The sequence below is a fragment of the Prionailurus viverrinus genome, chromosome D2 (genome assembly GCF_022837055.1).
Source record: "Prionailurus viverrinus isolate Anna chromosome D2, UM_Priviv_1.0, whole genome shotgun sequence".
Classification (NCBI taxonomy): Eukaryota; Metazoa; Chordata; class Mammalia; order Carnivora; family Felidae; genus Prionailurus; species Prionailurus viverrinus.
Genome location: NC_062571.1, coordinates 75882054 through 75901317, shown reverse-complemented (window position 1 = coordinate 75901317; position 19264 = coordinate 75882054).

The following is a 19264-nucleotide window of genomic DNA, read 5'->3' as shown; positions in this document are numbered from 1 at the left end:
AAAAGTGTTTAATTCAACACTCATTTTAGGGGTGAACATCATGGAGTTACCCCTATATTAAAAGAGGGTTGGATGCTATCAATCACACCTGACAGTGCCCTTCCTCTGATGTTGCCCACACTCATTCCCTGTAGTTACCTGTCAGGCCCTGTATGCCCAGAGACTAAATCCCAGCTTCCACGTCATGAGGTCTGTCCTTGGAGAAGACCAGCTTTTGCCTCATTTTCCACCTTCTGGTCTTATTCTTAGGATGGTGTCCAGCTACCTGGGCTGTATAGGTGAGGCTCAGATAAGGGGCCAGCCCAAGATTGTGGCTGGAAGTTCACAGGTGAAATTGGATGCGAGGTGTACCTTGAGGATGGTGGTCAGAGCTAACATGGTGGGTGCACAGGTGTTCTGGGCTTGCCTCCAGTTGGGACCCGGCGTGAGCTAGGTGGGCACTCACTTGGCTCTGGCAGGCCACGCAGGGCCCTGGACTACACTCTTGGGATGGAAGGGGAGGAAGGGGTACCCCGTAGTAGATACTGGACCAGTGACCTCTTGGTCTGGACCCCACTACCTGGTTCTTCTTCGGACGCATCTCATCAGGGCACTTCTTCCATCTTGGTGCTGGCTCGGCTTTGATCTGGGAAAATGAAAGGCCGGGCTGCTGGGTCCCCTGCTGCCAACTTTTGCAGCAAGAGTGAGACTTCATGATCCTGCTGGCTCAGGCGCACTTCATTTCCCGGTAATTAAACAAGTGGAGATCAAAGCTGACAAATCTCCCCCATCTCTCAGCACAGTAGATGAAAGGTAAATATTTCCAGCAACAGTTTTTTTTTTCTTCATTAAAAGTGAGATGTGAAATGTCTTCTCCTTACTTTGAAGAATACTGATAAGTTCAAGGTCACTCCAGATAAGATATCTGGTCTCACTACCTTTATTATTCCACATCAATTTTTATCTTATATATATTGGGCTAACTTAAGGGGATTGCAGAGGCTAGATCATATCAAATAAGTCAGAAGACAAGGGAAAGGAAAGTAAGACACCAAGATGTAATTGGTCAGTGCTATGGAAGCCTATACCTCACATATGGCCTCACTGAGCAGGAATTTCTCTTTATTGTGCAGGTCTGAGGGTTCCTGAGGCCAGTATCTAAAATGGGTCCTGGAGTCGTACATACAGAATCCCAGGCAGATGTCCAGTGCTCTCTTGGCTGGGCTTCTGAAGAGGCTATTTAAGATCTGCTATTTTCTTTGTGACGAATGGCTCACCAAAGAACCCATCCCTGAGGCCATGAATGCCAGGGTGCTGGTCTGCTGACCTGGGTTTGTAGATGCCTACTGGGTGCTATCATCAGATTCTTTTTAGTGTAAAGAACAGACCTTACTAAGATGAGCTCAGGTATGGGCAGGTGGTTACTTAAAGATACCACAGGGACTCGTGGGAATCTGAGAACAGGAATTTGAGTGCAGCTCAGGGAGGCCACAGCACCGTCGGGAAGGAGGGAGGACAACTTCTCTGCTGCCCATGCTTTCTGCTCTCCTCTCACTGTCCCCTTGGCTTTTATATCACTGCTGCTTCCTCCAGACTTCCGCCCTCTCTCCTGCTCCAGTGGCTGCTCTGAATGCAAGTCTCCCTTATGTCCTCTCAGCTCATCTCGCAGGGCTTCACTCTTCTGTTTCTTGTTCTCTGGTTCCAGATTCCGGAGAGATCTGACTGACATAAGCTGTCATCTCCAGCCAGGCTGTTGAAGTCATGAATTTCTGAGCAGGCTGTGGGTGTTCCAGGTCCCCCCACACCATCGTTCCATTTAGCTGTAAGCGTGGTGCCCCCTCCCTAGAATCGCACGGTAAAACAATGTCCCCTCAGCAATAGCTGCGGGTAGCGAAGTGCACCCCCCTCCCCATGGGACTCTAGTTGTGTCAGGCTGCAATGGACATTGTGAATGATGTTGGAGCAGGGCATGGGAGGGTAATTACTTGGATTAGGCTCTTGGCTGGCTTTTTATTGGTTGGGATTTTTTTTTTTTGAGATATAGTTCACATATGATGATATTCACTGTTTTAAAGTGCACAATTCAGTAGTTCTTACTATATTCACAAGGTTTTGCAACCATCACCTATCTAATTCCAGAACATTGTCATCATTCCCTGGAGAAATTCTGTACCTATAAGCAGACACTTCCCATTCCCCTCCCCTCAGCCCCAGACAACCGCTGATTTGTTTTCTGTCTCTGTGTCTTTGCCTGTTGTGGACACTTCATAGAAAGGGAATCATATAACATGTAGCCCTTTATGTTTGTCTTCGTTTACTTAGCATAACGTTTTCAAGTTTCATTCATATTGTAGCATGAATCAGTACTACTGTTCCTTTTTATGCCTGAATAGTATTTCATTTTATGGGTGCACCACATTTTATTTTTCTACTCATTAGTTGATGGACATGTGTATGTGTGAAGGAGAGCCCACAGTTTTTTCCTTCCTATTTGGGGAAAAGTTAGTTATTCTCTACTACGTGCTTTTTTCCTATGAGTCTCCTTTACTGCTCACACATAACACTTCACTTCTGATATCTCTGTACTTATGGAACTAATGGGAAGGGGAGGGCCATGTTTCCTTTTCCCCCCTTGTTTTGAACCAGAGAACAGTCCTGGGGGTCTAAGGGTTTGTCAAGGGCCCTGGTTCTCCTAGACCCACTCATAAAAGACTGGGGTGGTGCATAACCCAGAATTTGTTTTTTATTGTTATTTGTTTATTTGTTCTTTTTTACCACCAGTTCTCTACATTTTTTCTTTGTTCATTTGTTTCTTCAATTCCACATATAAGTGCAATCATATGCCATTTGTCTTTGTCTGACTGACTTATTTCACTCAGCATTATACTCTCTAGCTCCATCCATGTTGTTGCAAATGGTAAGAGTTCATTCTTTTTTACGGCTGAGTAATATTCCATTATGTATTCATACCACATTTTCTTTATCCATTCATCTATGGATGGACACTTGGGTTGCTTCCATAATTTGGCTATTGTAAGTAATGCTGCAATAAACATAGGTGTGCGTGTTTCTCCTTGAGTTAGTGTTTTTGTATTTTTTTGGCAAATACCCAATAGTGGAGTTAGTAGATAAAATGGCAATTCTATCTTTAACTTTTTGAGGTACCACCATAGTGTCTTTCATAGTGGCTACACCAGTTTATGTTCCCACCAACAGTGCAAGAGGGGTCCTTTTGCTCCATATCCTCACCAACACCTGTTATTTCTTGTGTTGTTGATTTTAGCCATTCTGACAGGTGTGACGTGATAGCTCATTGTAGTTTTGATTTGCATTCCCTGATGATTAATGATGTGGAGCATCTTTTCATGTGTCTGTTGGCCTTCTGTATGTCTTCTTTGGAGAAATGTTTGTTCATGTCTTCTGCCCATTTTTAAATGGATTATTTGGTTTTTGTTTGTTTGAGTCGTACAAGTTCTTTATATATTTTGGATACTAACCCCTTATCATTTGTGTCATTTGCAAATATCTTCTTCCGTTTGGTAGGTTGTCTTTTTGTTTTGTTGATTGTTTCCTTCACTTTATTTTGATATAGACCCAATAGTTTATTTCTGCTTTTATTTCCCTTGCCTTAGGAGACATGTTTAGAAAAATACTTCTATGGCTGATGTCAGAGAAGTTACTGCCTGTGCTCTCTTCTAGCATTTTTACAGTTTCAGAGGTCTCACATTTAGGTCTTTCATCCATTTTGAATTTATTTTTGTGTATGGTGTTAAAAAGAGGTCCAGTTTCATTCTTTTGCAGGTAGCTGTCTTGTTTTCCCAGCACCAATTATTGGAGAGGCTGTCTTTTTCCAATTATATATTCTTGTCTCCTTTGTTGAAGATTAATTGAATTGTGGGTTTATTTCTGGGCTGTCTATTCTGTTCTATTGATCTGTATGTTTATTTTTGTGCCAGTACAGTACTGTTTTGATTACTATAGCTTTGTAGTATATCTTGAAATCTGGGATTGTGACACCTCCAGTTGTGTTCTTCTTTTTCAAGTTTGCTTTGGCTATTCAGGGTCTTTTGTGGTTCCATACAAATATTAGGATTATTAGTTCTAGTTCTGTGAAAAAACATGTTAGTATTTTGATAGGGATTGCATTAAGTCTGTAGATTGCTTTGGGTAGAATGGACATTTTAACATTTGTTCTCCTAATCCATGAGCATAGAATGTCTTTCCATTTGTTTTTGTCATCTTCAATTTCTTTCATTGAAGTTTTATGGTTTCTTTCATCAAAGTTTTATGGTTTCATCAAAGTTTCATTAAAGTTTTCAGAGTACAGGTCTTTCACCTCCTTGGTTAAGTTTATTCCTTGGTATTTTATTATTTTTGGTGCAGTTGTAAATGGGATTGTTTTCTTAATTTGTCTTTTTGCTACTTAATTATTGGTAATAGAAATGCAATGGATTTCTGAATACTGATTTTTATATCCTGAGGCCTTACTGATAGATTGATCAGATCTAGTAGTTTTTGGTAGAATCTTTAGGGCTTTCTTTATAGAGTATCATGTCATCTGCAGATAATGAGAGTTTTACTTCTTCCTTACCAGTTTGCATGCCTTCTATTTCTTTTTCTCGTCTGATTGCTGTGGCTGGGACTTCCAGTACTGTGTTGAATAAAAGTGGTCAGAACAGACATCCTTGCTTTGTTTCTGATCTAAGGAGAAAAGCTCTCAGTTTTTCACTATTGAATATGATGTTAGCTGAGGGTTTTTCATATATGGCCTTTATTTTGTTGAGATATGTTCCCTCTAAACCTACTTTGTTGAGGATTTTTAACATGAATGGATGTTGTACTTTGTGAAGTGCTTTTTATGCATCTATTTAAATGATCATATGGTTTTTATCCTTTCTCTTGTTGATATGATGTACCATGTTGATTGATTTGCAAATATTGAATTGCCCTTGCATGCCAGGAACAAATCCCACTTTATTGTGGTGCATGATTTTTTAAAAGTATTGTTGGATTCAATTTGCCTATATTTTGTTGAGAATTTTTGTGTCTATGTTCATCAAATATTGGCCTGTAGTTCTCTTTCTTTGTAGTGTCTTTATCTAGTTTTGAATTCAGGGTAATGCTGGCCTCATAGAATGAATTTGGAAGCTTTACTTCCTCTTCTGTTTTTTTTTTTTTTTTTTTAATAATTTGAGAAGAATAGGTATTAACTCTTCTTTAAATGTTTGGTGGAATTCACCTGTAAAGTCGTCTGGTTCTAGACTTGTTTGTTGAAAGTTTTTTTTTCTTTTTGTTTTTTTTTTTGTTTTTTTACAGAAACTGTATTTTTAATACAGTGTAATATAGTTTTTGAGCACTACTGGTTTGGAAGAAATTTCCTAAGGAAAAGGAAGAGGCTGTGTATTGAAACCCAAACAGGGTGCCTGGATAGCTCAGTTGGTTAAGTGTCTGACTTTGACTCAGATTGCGATCTCGTAATTCATGGGTTTGAGTCCTGCATCAGGCTCTGCACTGTGCAGAGCTTGATTGGGAGTCTCTCTCTCTACCCCTCCCCCACTCACGCTTTTTCTCTCTCTCTCTCTAAACAAACAAACAAACAAACAAACAAACCCAAATATAGTAGGGCTTAAATGATGTTGAATAGAAGAAGCCACTGTGTTCTTTTTTCTGTAAGAAACTACCAAGAAATTTGAATATCTAGAAAAAGTCCTTCAGGTTTGTGTAAGAAATTGTTACCTATTTGTAAGTTTAAGTCACCTTTCTGTAGACCTTAGCAGCCGATGCATATAGAAGAGTTCTGTTACATCTAATAATTCCAATTAACCTGGTTCTACCCCAGCTGTACACACACGGGATCTCTAGCCTCCAAGCCCAAGAAATTTAGGACGTTCTCATGAATAAACTTAAACTTGATGAGAATCAAGTCTTCTTCCACCAGGTGGCGCCATGGGCTTCCCAAGGTTATGCTAGCCATCTGCCATCTTTGATGCCATCTTTGACCAGGCATCTCCTGGGTACCCCAGTACCACCCAGGCACCATCACCCCTACTGAAACCCAGGCCCTGAGGTCTTTTACTGACTAACATCATTCAGAGTTCAACTGCAGAGTCATTATAAATATTTCAGGATGCATCTGAGATAAAGATACATCATATAAAGACTCTGGTTGTTTTTTTTTTTTTAAGTTTATTTATTTATTTTGAGAGAGAGAGAAAGTATGAGTCAGGGAGGAGCAGAGAGAGAGGGAAAGAAGGAGAATCCCAAGCAGGCTCCACACCATCAGTGCAAACCCTGATGTGGGGCTTGAACCCATGAACCGTGAGATCAAGACCAGAGCCAAAGTTGAATGCTTAACCAACTGAGCCACCCAGTTGCCCCACAAGTCTACTTGTAAAACACATATCTGTAATAGAATTACCACCCCTAAAATAAATTAATAATGATTCTTAAAATATCATCAAATATCAAGTCAGTATTCAAATTTCCAGTTATCTAATAGATGTCCTACATTTTGCCTTTCTCAGTGAGTTTTGACTTGACCCAAGAATTTGTGTGGGTTTGATGTGAAGGCTGAGGCATGAGAGTATTTCAGAATGCTGAGGTTCCTATCACCGTGGCATAATGAAAAGAGCACAGGATTCAGAACTAGCTAACATTATTTCTAGCCTTTGCTCTGTCTTGATAAACTCCCTGAGCCTCAGTTTTCTCCCCTATAAAATGGGATTCTATGTGTAAGGTGGGGTAATGACAAAACCTTCTCAAAGGGTGATTGGGGATTAAATGGGATTATATATAGGTATAGGGCTATGACTTGGACCTGTTGACCAATTGTTTCCCAGGTTACAGAAGATATGGCTGAGAAGGGGTTTGGGCCCCAACATCATTTGTTTCTGGTGGCAAATGAGGACCAGAGCATCTGGCCTGCGAAGGCTGTCAGGGAATTTATTTTGCCTCTAACTGTCTCAGTAACCCAGCAGTCTGTCTGGTCCCCCTGCACAGTGGGTGTCCTGAGATAATTGCTCAAGTACTTTGTTAAAAGAGAAAAGCTCTCTGCGTTTCCATTAACTCCCTGCATGGGGCAGTTACAGCCCACTGCTCCAGGTACCATTTACAGTTCAATTTCTCAGTCATGATGGACTGAAATACCTGAGACTCACTTCTGCTCCTCTCTGTGAACAACATGCATTCACAAACAGCAGAGATTCATCGGTTCACTCTTCACCCGTCCCTTCGTATAATCATCTCCTCCTGGTCTCTCTCCCCGCTCCTCTTTAACTGATGGAGCCATGAATGCAGTTCACTTTGAATTTCAAATGTCCCAAGAAGTGCTTTCATCCACAGTGGGGACTGATGAGTTAGTTGCTTAGGAAATAAACTGAGCACACGGGAGCTGTTATAATTCCCTGCCCAATGCCAACATCACAAAGAATAGCACAGTAGCACATAAATCTACTACTTGCATATGTTTACTTAATAACATTGGAATTCTCTTTGAACTTGACCCCAGGGGATAAAGATTACAGAACTGGCTGGTAGCTAAAATAATCCACTGAAAAAGTTCAGTGTCACACAAGAACTTCAGGATAAAATGCAGGAGGGGCTGGTCGGTAAAAGTATATAACCAATGTGACTTTTGACTACAGGCTTACCCAGGGCTGTGTATGCCTCTCCACCGTAGGCCTTGGATTTCAAACTGGTTGGGAGGATATGATTTTCTCTGAAAATATATATGTGCCCAACCTTGGATTTCCATGTAATATTGCCAATTAAGTGTTTGGTCTCTCTAAAGTGCGATGGTCAGTGGGGCCGTGGGCTGGGCTTGATAAGGCTGGGTTGTGGGGTGGATAGTGCTGACTCTGTATTCAGGCACAAGTGGCAAATGCAGATCTGAAAATTAAAGAGGTCAGGCTGAGCAGGGACAGGGACAAGCAAGGAGGAGCATGTGTGCAGGGGTGTAGGGGTAGAGTGAGAACGCAGGTGTGGAGGGGTAGTGAAGTGACAAGTCCCAGGCTAAAACTTCCCACAGGGTCCAGGCACTCCAGCTCATTTCTATGGAGGGTTGCTTGACTGTTGCAGATGGACTGACTGGTAAAGAGGTTGACAACTATGGTCTGTGGGCCAAATCTGACCTGCCACCTGTTTTTGTATGGCCCGTGAACTAAGAATGGTTTTTTATATTAAAAAAATTTTTTATGTTAACTTTTGAGAGAGAGAAAGAGAGAGAGAGAGAGAGAGAGAGAGAGAGAGAGATTGTGAGTGGGGGAGGGGCAGAGAGAGAGAGGGAGACACAGAATCCAAAGCAGGCTCCAGGCTCTGAGCTGTCAGCACAGAGCCCAACGCAGGGCTCAAACTTGTGAACCACAAGATCATGACCTGAGCAGAAGTCAGTTGCTTAACCAACTGAGCCACCCAGGCACCTCAGTTTTTTATATTTTTAAACGATTGGGAAAAAAATCAAAAGAAGAAAAATATTCTGTGACTTAAAACATAGGAAATTCAAATTTCAATATCCATAAATAAAGTTTTATCGGTACACAGCCATATTCACTCACATAATGTCTAAGGCTACCTTTGTGCCATCGTAGTAGAGTTAAGGAGCTACAACAAAGGCTGTATAAAACATAGTGCCTAAAATATTTACTACTTGGCACTTTACAGAAAAAGTCTATTGACCTATATTGTCCTTCCTTTAGAAGCACAGTTTTGAGACAGTTTAGGTTCTGGATGGCATTAAAGCCAAATGAAATGAGTAATGGACTCGTGGACTAGCTGATCTCAGTGTGGAACAGTTTCCTATCTGTAAAATGGGCATATTAACATTACCTGTCTCATAGGTGCCTGACTCCTAAGAGCCTGCTAATGGAAATCCCATGTATATTTCAAGATATTCGCATGGTTGGGAGGAGCCACAGAAATTGGCTGGAAAATGTTCTCAGATCTGGGTCATCGTCTTAACCACTTGCTGAGCTTTTAAAAAAAGAGGTCCCTGGGCCACCATTCCTTGAAGAGACTGATTCGGTAGGTCTGGGATGTGACTGAGAGTCTGTATTGTCACTAAGCTGCCCAGGGACAGGGAAGCTGTGATCTGCTCCACAAACTTCGAGCCACAGATGAAGAGACACGGGGGTTTGGTCAATCCTTCTGGGTCCATCTTCAATGGCTCCTTTGCCTGCATCTCTTCTTATTGAGATCCCATGGCCCCGTGCTTCTTCTCCTGTCCCCACACTGAGCTCAGGTTGTCCTGTGGCATTGTGGCTTGTGGATACCATTCTTTGCTGCTCAGGGCAGGAAGCTTTCTGAGGCCAGACTCAGGGGTGCACATTAGTCTCCCCACCAAAGCCTAGGATAAGGCCACACCTGGTTCCACATGGCTGGAGGTGAGAGGTATATCTTTGATTTCTACTTGGTTCCTTTCTAGCTGGGAGCCCTCAGCAAATCATTTAACAGTGACTCACTGCCACCCTAGACCTTAATTTTCTCATCTGTAATCCATGGCTGGCCCTCCTCATCTCATGAGGCCCTGTGGGGCCCAGAGAGATGATAGTCACAAAACCATTCCTTAAATGGAGAACATTGCAGGTGGAGATGGGGCTCTTAGATGCTCAATAAATGTGTTCCAGTTGGCCCAGAACCTGGGGCATGCACCTGGATATTGGGACGTACACCTTCCAAGCTACCTCCCAAGTCTGTTGACCTCCATCGCCCAAGAAAGAGACGTGGATATTGGGTCTAGGTTGACTCACAGAGAAAGTCCTATATTCTGGAAAACCCTTCAACCTTGGGTAAACTGAACAGTTGGTCCACCTGGTTGGGACTGACCCAGGAACTGAGCCTTTGCACATTGGCCTAAGACAGATCAGCTGATTGAGAAGGAAGGGCTCACAATTGTGAAATAGGGGAGTGGGCCTTTGGCATCCTATTGAGGCCCCTTTCCTCCTGGCCAGGACCCCAACCCCACTTATTTTTTTTTTAATTTTTTAAATGTTTATTCATTTTTGAGAGACAGAGCATGAGTTGCGGAGGGGCAGAGAGAGAGGGAGACACAGAATATGAAGCAGACTCCAGGCTCTGAGCTGTCAGCACAGAGCCTGACACGGGGCTCCAACCCACAAACTGTGAGATCATGACCTGAGCTGAAGTTGGGCGCTAACTAACTGAGCCACCCAGGCACCACCCCTCCAACCCCACTTCTAACACCGCTCTTCTTCTGGGTCCCCTCTGAGATGACATGGAGCCTAATCTAAGGCTGTATTTAGAATTTGTCCACTTTTCTCCATCTCCTTCTCCCTCCCAAGTCTGAGCCACCATCACATTTCCCCTGAAAGCAGTTTCTGAACTTATTCACCTGTTTTCACTCTGGCCCTCATCAAGTGCACCCTTCACACAAGTCTACACAATCAACTGACAACACAGGTTGCATCAAAATGCCAGTATAATCATGTAGTTTATGCTTGAGTTTTTCATGGCTACCCCAGTTCTCTTAGGACACAGACCAAACTCCTTACCTGGGCTGCAGGGCTGTTCTCTGGTCCCTCCTCCTCTCCAGACTTACCTGTTTCCTTGCCCCCTTGCTCACTCTGCTTGCTCATCTCCCTCATGGTTTGGGGTCTATCTGATTCTTGGAATGCTCTTCTTCCTGCTTAGCCTGGCCAACACCACTCCTTTTCAGGCCTCAGCTCCAACATCATTTCCTCAAGGAAGCTTTCTTTAGCCCTCTTTAGTACTGGTTTTACCTGTACTTCATAGTGCTTAACAGAAATGTCATTCTGATTTATATTTGTATATAATCACTTGTTGTCTGTCTCCCCTGTAAGACTGTAAACCTCATGAGGGAAGGGACCACATTTCTCTTGTTCCTACTGCATTCCTAGTAACTAGCACAATGCTCAATAGACATTCTTTGGATGAATGGATGGTTGAATGGATTATCAGGTGGATATATGGATGAAAGCTGAAGGGGGTGGATGGTGGATAGATTATGGTTGGATGGTAGCTGGAAATATCCATGGAATGAATGGATGATTGGAAGAATAAGTGGCTAGATGGCTGGATTGATAGGATGGATGAGATAGATGAGTGGATGGAAGTGCAGGTGAATAGGGGGTCCTGGGACCCTGTACTCCTTGTCCTTGATCTACCCCAGTAGAGGAGCTGATATCTTGTCCCAGTCTCGTTCCATCCATTGGTTTTTCCTCATCAACAGTAATAGCTGCCAACATTCCTGGCAGAGGGGACATACCTTTCTCCATCTCTTTGGGAAGATGATTGTTTGCAAGGCAGTAGCAGAATGGTTCCAGCAGGCCCCGGTGAAGATGGGACCCGATGCCCTGACCTCAATTCCATCAAATTCTACTACCTGTTAGGATTACTTAGATGTCACCTAGAAATAGAACCCTCAGCAGCAGCTTTCTCTGAGCTGGGCCCTCATTAGTCGGATTCTGCATTGTGAGTGGCAGTAGTCAGCTGCTGGTGCTGGTGCTTTGGCTGTAAACATCCTGAGCCCTACTTCTCTCCTAAAGCAGGGGTGAGCATACCTTTTTGTACAGGACCAAATAGTAGCTATTTTAGGCTTTCCAGGCCATGCAGTCTCTGTTGCAACTATTCATCTCTGTTTTTGTAGCATGAAAGCAGCCACAGAGAATATGTAAACAAATAAATGTGACTGTGTTGCAGTGAAACTTTACAAAAGAGGTAGATTTGGCCCACAGGCTATAGTTTACCAATTCCTGCCTTAGAGCAATAGCTGTTAAAGTATGGTCTTTAAGAGCTGGGAACTTGTTAGCAATGAGAGTTCTTAGGCCCTGCCCTAGGCCTACGAAATCAGAAACAAGTATTTTCTGTTCATATCCCCACTTCCTTTTGAGGCTCTAATTACACATATATTAGGTTGCTGGAAATTGTCTCAGAGCTCGATGATGTGCTTTTAATTCTTTTTAAAAAATCTTTATCTTCCCTTTTTCATTTTGGGTAATTTCTATTACTGTCTTTAAGTTTACCAGTCTTTTATTTTGCAGTATCTACTCTTCTGCTAATCCCATACCGTGTTGTTTTTTTACCTGAGACATTGCGGTGTTCATTACTAGAACTTTGATTATGGTCTTTTAAAAATATCTTTAATTTTAAAAATATCTTTCTTTTTAAAAAAATTTTTTTTAACATTTATTTATTTTTGAGACAGAGAGAGACAGAGCATGAACGGGGGAGGGGCAGAGAGAGAGGGAGACACAGAATCAGAAGCAGGCTCTAGGCTCTGAGCCGTCAGCCCAGAGCCTGATGCAGGGCTCAAACTCACGGACCGCGAGATCGTGACCTGAGCTGAAGTCGGACGCTTAACCGACTGAGCCACCCAGGTGCCCCTAAAAAATATCTTTCATGTTTCTAAGTAACTTTTCAACATATGGAATACAATTTTAATAATTGTTTTAATCTCCTTGTGTGCTAACATCTGTGTCAGTTCTGGGTTGATTTCAATTGATTGAATTTTTTCCTCTCTATAGTCATGATTTTTTCTTTCATTTTATGTCTAGTAATCTTTGATTGGATGTCAGATATTGTGGTTTTACCTTGTTGGGTACTGGATTTTTGAATTCTTGAGCTTTTTTCTGAAATGCAGTTAAATTACAGTTTGACTCTTTTGAGTCTTGTTTTTAAGCTTTGGCAGGCAGGACCAGAGCAGTGCTGTCTGGGGTTAACTATTCTCCACTACTAAGGCAAAAGGTTTCTGAATACTTGAAATCCATGAAGTTTCCCAGTCTGGCTGTTGGGAATAGGCACTTTTCCTGGCCCTTCTTTTGGGAGGTTCTTTCCATGACCTATGATAGTTTTCTCCTATGTATGTGCTGATAAATCTCTGCTAAGTACTCAAAGGTAACCCTGTGCACACCTCCAGAACGCTCTCCTCTCTAGCACTCTATCCTTCAACCTGTAGTGGCCCGAGCTTTCTCAAACTCTTAGCCTTGTTTCTTCATCTCAGGGAGTCCACTGGGCTCTTCTTGGGTTTCCCTTTCCTGTACCTTATCTGGACACTTTCTGAAGGTAATAATCTAGGCAATCATAGGTCTTACTTATTTCCTGGTCTCAGGATCACTGTCTATCACTCCTTGATGGCCAATGGTATTGAAAATCATTACTCCATCTTGGTTGAATGTGATTCTGTAAGCAAAAGTGTTGACCTCTGATATTCTGATTGGTCAAAGTAGTAACTCAGACTATATAAATTTTAGGACATTTGATTCCTTGGAAACACAGTGAAGAATTTATTTTCATTTTACAGTGAAGGACATCTAGGCTCAGACAGGTGGAACTGACCACTCATTTGACACTGAAGCTCTCATATGTTCATTACATGATGCTGTTTCTTTATATATCAGCCAGCCCCTCCTGGGATGTCTCCTCTTCCAGCCACAGCATACACTGGGAGTATAGTAGACTGAGTCAGACCTTCCTAGTTACTCAAAGTGTGGGCTGGGGGCCAGAATCATCAGCATCCCCGGGAGCTTGTTAGATATGCAGAGGCTTGGGCCCACCCCAGACCTGCTGAATCAGAACCTGCATGTTAGCAAGATCTCAGGTGACTTTTTGTACGCATTACAGTTGGAGACACGTTAAGTTAGAAAATAGTTCCTGGGCCTTGATCTCGTGGCCTAGTCCTTGTTCCCTGGGAGCATAGACTGAGCTGAACTGAGAGGACGCAGGCCAGACACTGGAGTGAAACTGTGGGTCCCCACCTCTCTTCCCATAGCTGTTCATATGCCTGCACAGCCCATCCTGGACAAGGCTCCTGGACAAGCCAGCTTGTAAGCATAAAGAGTTTTAGGGGTTCCCGGATGAAGGAAGACTTTCTTGACAAAAAAAAAAAGTCATTTTAGGCCCTGGCCACCTTGTGAAAGTATGTAAGAACAAACAGTCACTAGCAGGCCGACAGGTAAGCCTAGTTGTATCAAAGACAATAAATCAGTGGTAAAACTCCCTGTACTGATTCAAAGTGAAGATTGACATCCTTGAGGTGTCATTGCAGGATTGAAACCCCTTTGAGCACTCAGATACCAGAGCTGCTAGAGCCAAAGAATTGATGACCCCGACCCTTCCTGGCCTTCATGACTTTGACCTGGACTTGGTCACGTGAAGATGACTTTTGACCCAATTCCATGCTACAGTCCCCATTGTGCAAGCCTCTACATGAATACATACACACCCTTAGCTTAAAACCTCCCCAGTTTTATTGTTGGAGGAGATACCCTTTGGGAAATGATGTTCTTGTTGCAAGTGAAACCCTTCCTTTTCCTATTCTTTGACTTGGTTGTGTCTTTGTCTTGACACCCACCTGCCCTCTGGGAGTTCATTTAGATCACAGTTTTCCAGGAATCTGTGACTCACCCTGCCCTTATCTACCTGCCAGGTGCTTCCCTGGCCAGAGGCCAGTGGACTGATCTCTAGGAGAAGGAGCCAGAAGGGCCTCTGGATTAGGGGGAGGGAGATGAGCAGAGGGTAGCGGGGAGGGGCTGCAGGGCCTGGTGTCTTTCCTGCAGGACCAGCCTGGGCTACAGCCTGCTCCACTCCCTAGCCCTTGAGCTGACCACAGTCAGAGCCAGCCAGGTTATTAGCCTCACAGATCACCTTAGCATTTACCTTCTGAGGCTTGTCTCTGCACTTCAAGGAGAACATTTCCAAAAATGCCTCTGGATTCATTCTCGGTAGGACAGAGACTTCTGAGCAGATGGCCCTACAGGACTGAAACCACGGGGGAGGAGAAGGCAGGGCTGTTACAGAGCCATTTATTTCTTGTTTATTTCCTCTGAGGCCAATGACGTGCAATTCTCATAGATTGCTCCCAGGAAGAATGTGGCATCCTAAGGTCCAAAGAGCTGCGAGAGGCTTACCAAATTTCTAGGCCAGCCTCTTCTTCCCAGGCAAGCATGCTCTTCATATAAAGACAGAACTCCAGACACAAGTAGAATTTTTCTCCTAACCAGGGGACACTGCAACCCCTCTCTAAGCACGGGGTTCCCAGATTCCTCTAACCTACCCAGTGTCCACACCTGCACAACACTTACGAACCATACCTCAGCCAGGTGCCCAGGTTAAAAAGCAGTGGTCTGTGAAGTCACGGGAACCTGGCTTCAGATCTGGAATGCACTGTGTATTAGCTGTGAGGCTTCCAGCAAGTTTAGAAGCTTTGGGCCTCTAGACAAGGGGGTGAAATGGGGACCAGTTGAAATGGTCAATTTTATGTGTCAACTTGACTGGGTCATGGAGCGCCCAGATATTTGGCTAAACGTTATTTCTGGGTATGTCTTTGAGGCTGTTTCCACCTGCAATTAGCATTTGAATTGGTGGGTTCAAATAACTAAATAATCTAGGCTACAAAACTGCCTAATTGAACTATGAATACAGGTCTGTTTTATCTGGCATTTTGCTTCAAATCCCTGCTTTTGTTGACTGAGAGGCACCTGACTCTTTTTTTCCTTTTATTATCTTATCTTATCTTATCTTATCTTATCTTATAAATTTACATCCAAGTTAGTTAGCATATAGTGCAACAATGATTTCAGGGGTAGATTCCTTACTGCCCTTAACCATTTAGCCCATCCCCCCTCCCACACCCCTCCAATAACCCTCTGTTTGTTCTCCATATTTAAGAGTCTCTTATGTTTTGTCCGCCTCCATTTTTATATTAGTTTTGCTTTCCTTCCCTTATGTTCATCTGTTCTGTGTCTTAACATCCTCATATGAGTGGAGTCATATGATATTTGTCTTTTTCTGACTAATTTCACTTAGCGTAATACTCTCTCGTTCCATCCACATAGTTGCAAATGGCAAGATTTCATTCTTTTTGATTGCCGAGTAATACTCCATTGTATATATATACCACATCTTCTTTATCCATTCATCCATCGATGGACATTTGGGCTCTTTCCATACTTTGGCTGTTGTCGATAGTGCTGCTATAAACATGGGTGTGCATGTGTCCCTTCGAAACAGCACACCTGTATCCTGTGGATAAATGCCTAGTAGTGCAATTGCTGGGTCGTAGGGTGGTTCTATTTTTAGTTTTTTGAGGAACCTCCATACTGTTTTCCAAAGTGGCTGCACCAGTTTGCATTCCCACCAGCAGTGCGAAAGAGATCCTCTTTCTCCACATTGAGAGGCACCTCACTCTTAACCCAACCCTGCATCTTATTACAGTAACTGAAGCCACTCAGAAATAACTCCATTGTGATATTTAGCAGATTATTTTTAATCTGATGAGTAAATTCACATTAGTGCAGCTGTTCATGTCAAAGAGAAGAACAGAGTGAAGGGTGTTTGGGGCACCTGCTGGGCTCGCCTCATAAAAGGGGGCTTATCTTGCGTTCTGTCTCAGGTCATGCTATTTCTGTGGGAGTATGCTGTCACAGACTTACTGCTGGTGGCAATTCTAACACTTGAAGAATGAGGAAATGTCCTAATTCAGTAAGAAGGCCATGACTACACAAGTGAGGCAGTTTTCCAGATGAGGGAGGATGCTGGCCGCAATCCCATTTTCCTAAGCCTTGTGCTAGGCAGACTTCCTGCACACCTACCTCTTCACTAGGTTTTCTTTTTCTTCTGTGGGACTCACTCCCAAGGCAGAGAGCATCCACTGCCTTGTTCACTGGCTAGCTGGGTTCACCTGCCTATGGGACTGAGATCTTCCTAGAAAATTCCTTCTGGAATCATAGCCTTCAAAATTGCTGTTCCTTCAGCCAGAGACAGGCTTCCCCCAGGCATGTACATGACTGTCTCCTTGCCATTGAGGCATCCCCTAAAATGTCACCTCCTCAGAGAAGCCCTCCCTGTCCACCTGTCTAGAGAAGTCCCCACCCCTGCCAGCAGTTTCAGGTACTGTCAGCCATGTGAGTGTGCCACTTCAGACACCGGACTCAGCCAGGCATTCAGATGGCCATGGCCCTAGCTGATATCTGACTGTGAGGATGTGAGACCCAGTCAGGACCCCCAGCTGAGCCTGGTTACCTCACTGACCATGAGGGAGGTAAGTGACAGCAGGAAGCCGGAGTGCTTACCTCACTGCAGCCCTAGGAGGAGCGAAATCCTTGTTTTTGTTTTTGGTTTTTAGTTTCTATTTTAACCGCCCCTCCCCCCCACTAGTGCTCCTCACAAATGTCCTCCTTAATCCCCACCACCTATTTCCCCCATCTTCCCCCTCACCCCCCACCCCCCCGGGAACCATCTGTTCTTTACAGTTAAGAGTCTGCTGGGGCGCCTGGGTGGCGCAGTCGGTTAAGCGTCCGACTTCAGCCAGGTCACGATCTGGTGGTCTGTGAGTTCGAGCCCCGCATCGGGCTCTGGGCTGATGGCTCAGAGCCTGGAGCCTGTTTCCGATTCTGTGTCTCCCTCTCTCTCTGCCCCTCGCCCGTTCATGCTCTGTCTCTCTCTGTCCCAAAAATAAATAAACGTTGAAAAAAATTTAAAAAAAAAAAAGAGTCTGTTTCTTGGTTTGTCTTTCTCTTTCTCTCTTTGTCTCCCCCTTTGCTCATTTGTTTTGTTCCTTAAATTCCGCACATGAGTGAGATCATATGGTATTTGTTGTTCTCTGACTGACTTATTTCACTTAGCATTATCCTCTCTAGCTCCACTCATGTGGTTGCAAATGGCAAGATTTCATTTTTTTTTAATGGCTGAGTAATATTCTATTGTAAGTATACACCACACCTTCTTTATCCATTCGTCAGCTGATGGCCACTTGGGCTGCTTCCATATCTTGGCTATTGTAAATAATGCCGCGATAAACATCGGGGTGCCTGTATCTCTTTGTATTAGTATTTTTGTATCCTTTGGGTAAATAGTAGTATGATTGCTGCATTGTAGGGTAGTTCTATTTTTAACTTTTTGAGGAAGGGAGGAGGGACATTCTTTTTATTTTATTTTAGTTTTAGTTTTAATTTTTTATTAAAAAAATTTGAATGTTTATTTTTGAGAGAAAGAGAGAGAGAATGAGAATGAGCAGGGGAGGCACAGAGAGAAAGGGAGACAGACAATCTGAAGCAGGTTCTGCACCGTCAGCACAAAGCCCAATGTGGGCCTTGAAACCTTAAGCCGTGAAATCATGACCTGAGCCAAAGTCAGACACTTAACTGACTGAGCCACCCAGGTGCCTCTGGAGGAGGGACATTCTTATCCCCATTAGAAAAGAGGAAATGAAGCCACACAGAGGCAATTTTACCCCCACAACTCTGCTATGAGGCATTAATAGCCTGATTTGATAGAGGAGAAAGTGAGGCTCTGAGGGGTTTGAAAATCTCCCTGGGAGTCCCTGCTGGTGGCTTTGGGGTAGGTAAGAGGCCCAGAGGACTGAGGGCCTGAGCCTCCAGCCTCCACCCTCACCCCTTCCCGGCCTCCCTGTCACTTCCAGCCAGGATACTTCGTTTCTCACCTTTCCAGGGAGCCCCGCCCTCCCCAGGCAAGCACCAGGGGCTGACGTTTTGTGAGCTGTGCTAGGAGCAGCGCTGAGCAAAAATAAACTCCAGATGGAGCAAAGAGCTAAACAAACAAAAACGAGAATAGAATATTGGCAGAATATATAGGAGAATATTTTTGTAATCCTGGGGAGCGTAAGCCTTCCTCACCAAGTCACCAAACCCAGTGCTACCAAGGAAAAGATGTAACAGTAAAAATCTTCAGGCTGACAAAAGGCACAGCGAGGGGAGTGAAGTGGGATCACAGGCCGGAGAAAACTTTTTCGTCGTTACCTCACAAAGAGTTAATATTCAAAATACCCAATGACAAAAAGTCAAAGTACCCAATTCGAATAATGAACAAAGGATCTTAGACAATTCACAGAAGACAACTGTAACTAGCAATCGACCTAAAAAAATGTACTCGGCCACTTCCTTCACGGTCAGGAAAAAGCAAACTAAAACAAAGACTTTGTTAGAAACTCAGATGGACAACTTTTTGTAAATGTTTATTTACTTGTTTTGAGAGAGAGACAGAGAGCGTGAGCAGAGGACAGAGAGAGACACAGAATGTGAAACAGGCTCCAGGCTCTGAGCTGTCAGAAGAGCCGGATGCAGAGCTCGAACACACAAACCGCGAGATCATGACCTGAGCCAAAGTTGGACACTTAACTGACTGAGCCACCCAGGCGCCCCTCAGATGGACAATTAAAAAAAAAATGGATGCTGTCGAGAGGTGTTGGGGTGTCAGGACAAAAGGCATTCTTAGACCTGGCTGGTATTTGTAATTTCATGCTTATGTCCACAAGGTGTTTATGGAGGTGAAAATTTCCCACTAACTTTCTAGAACC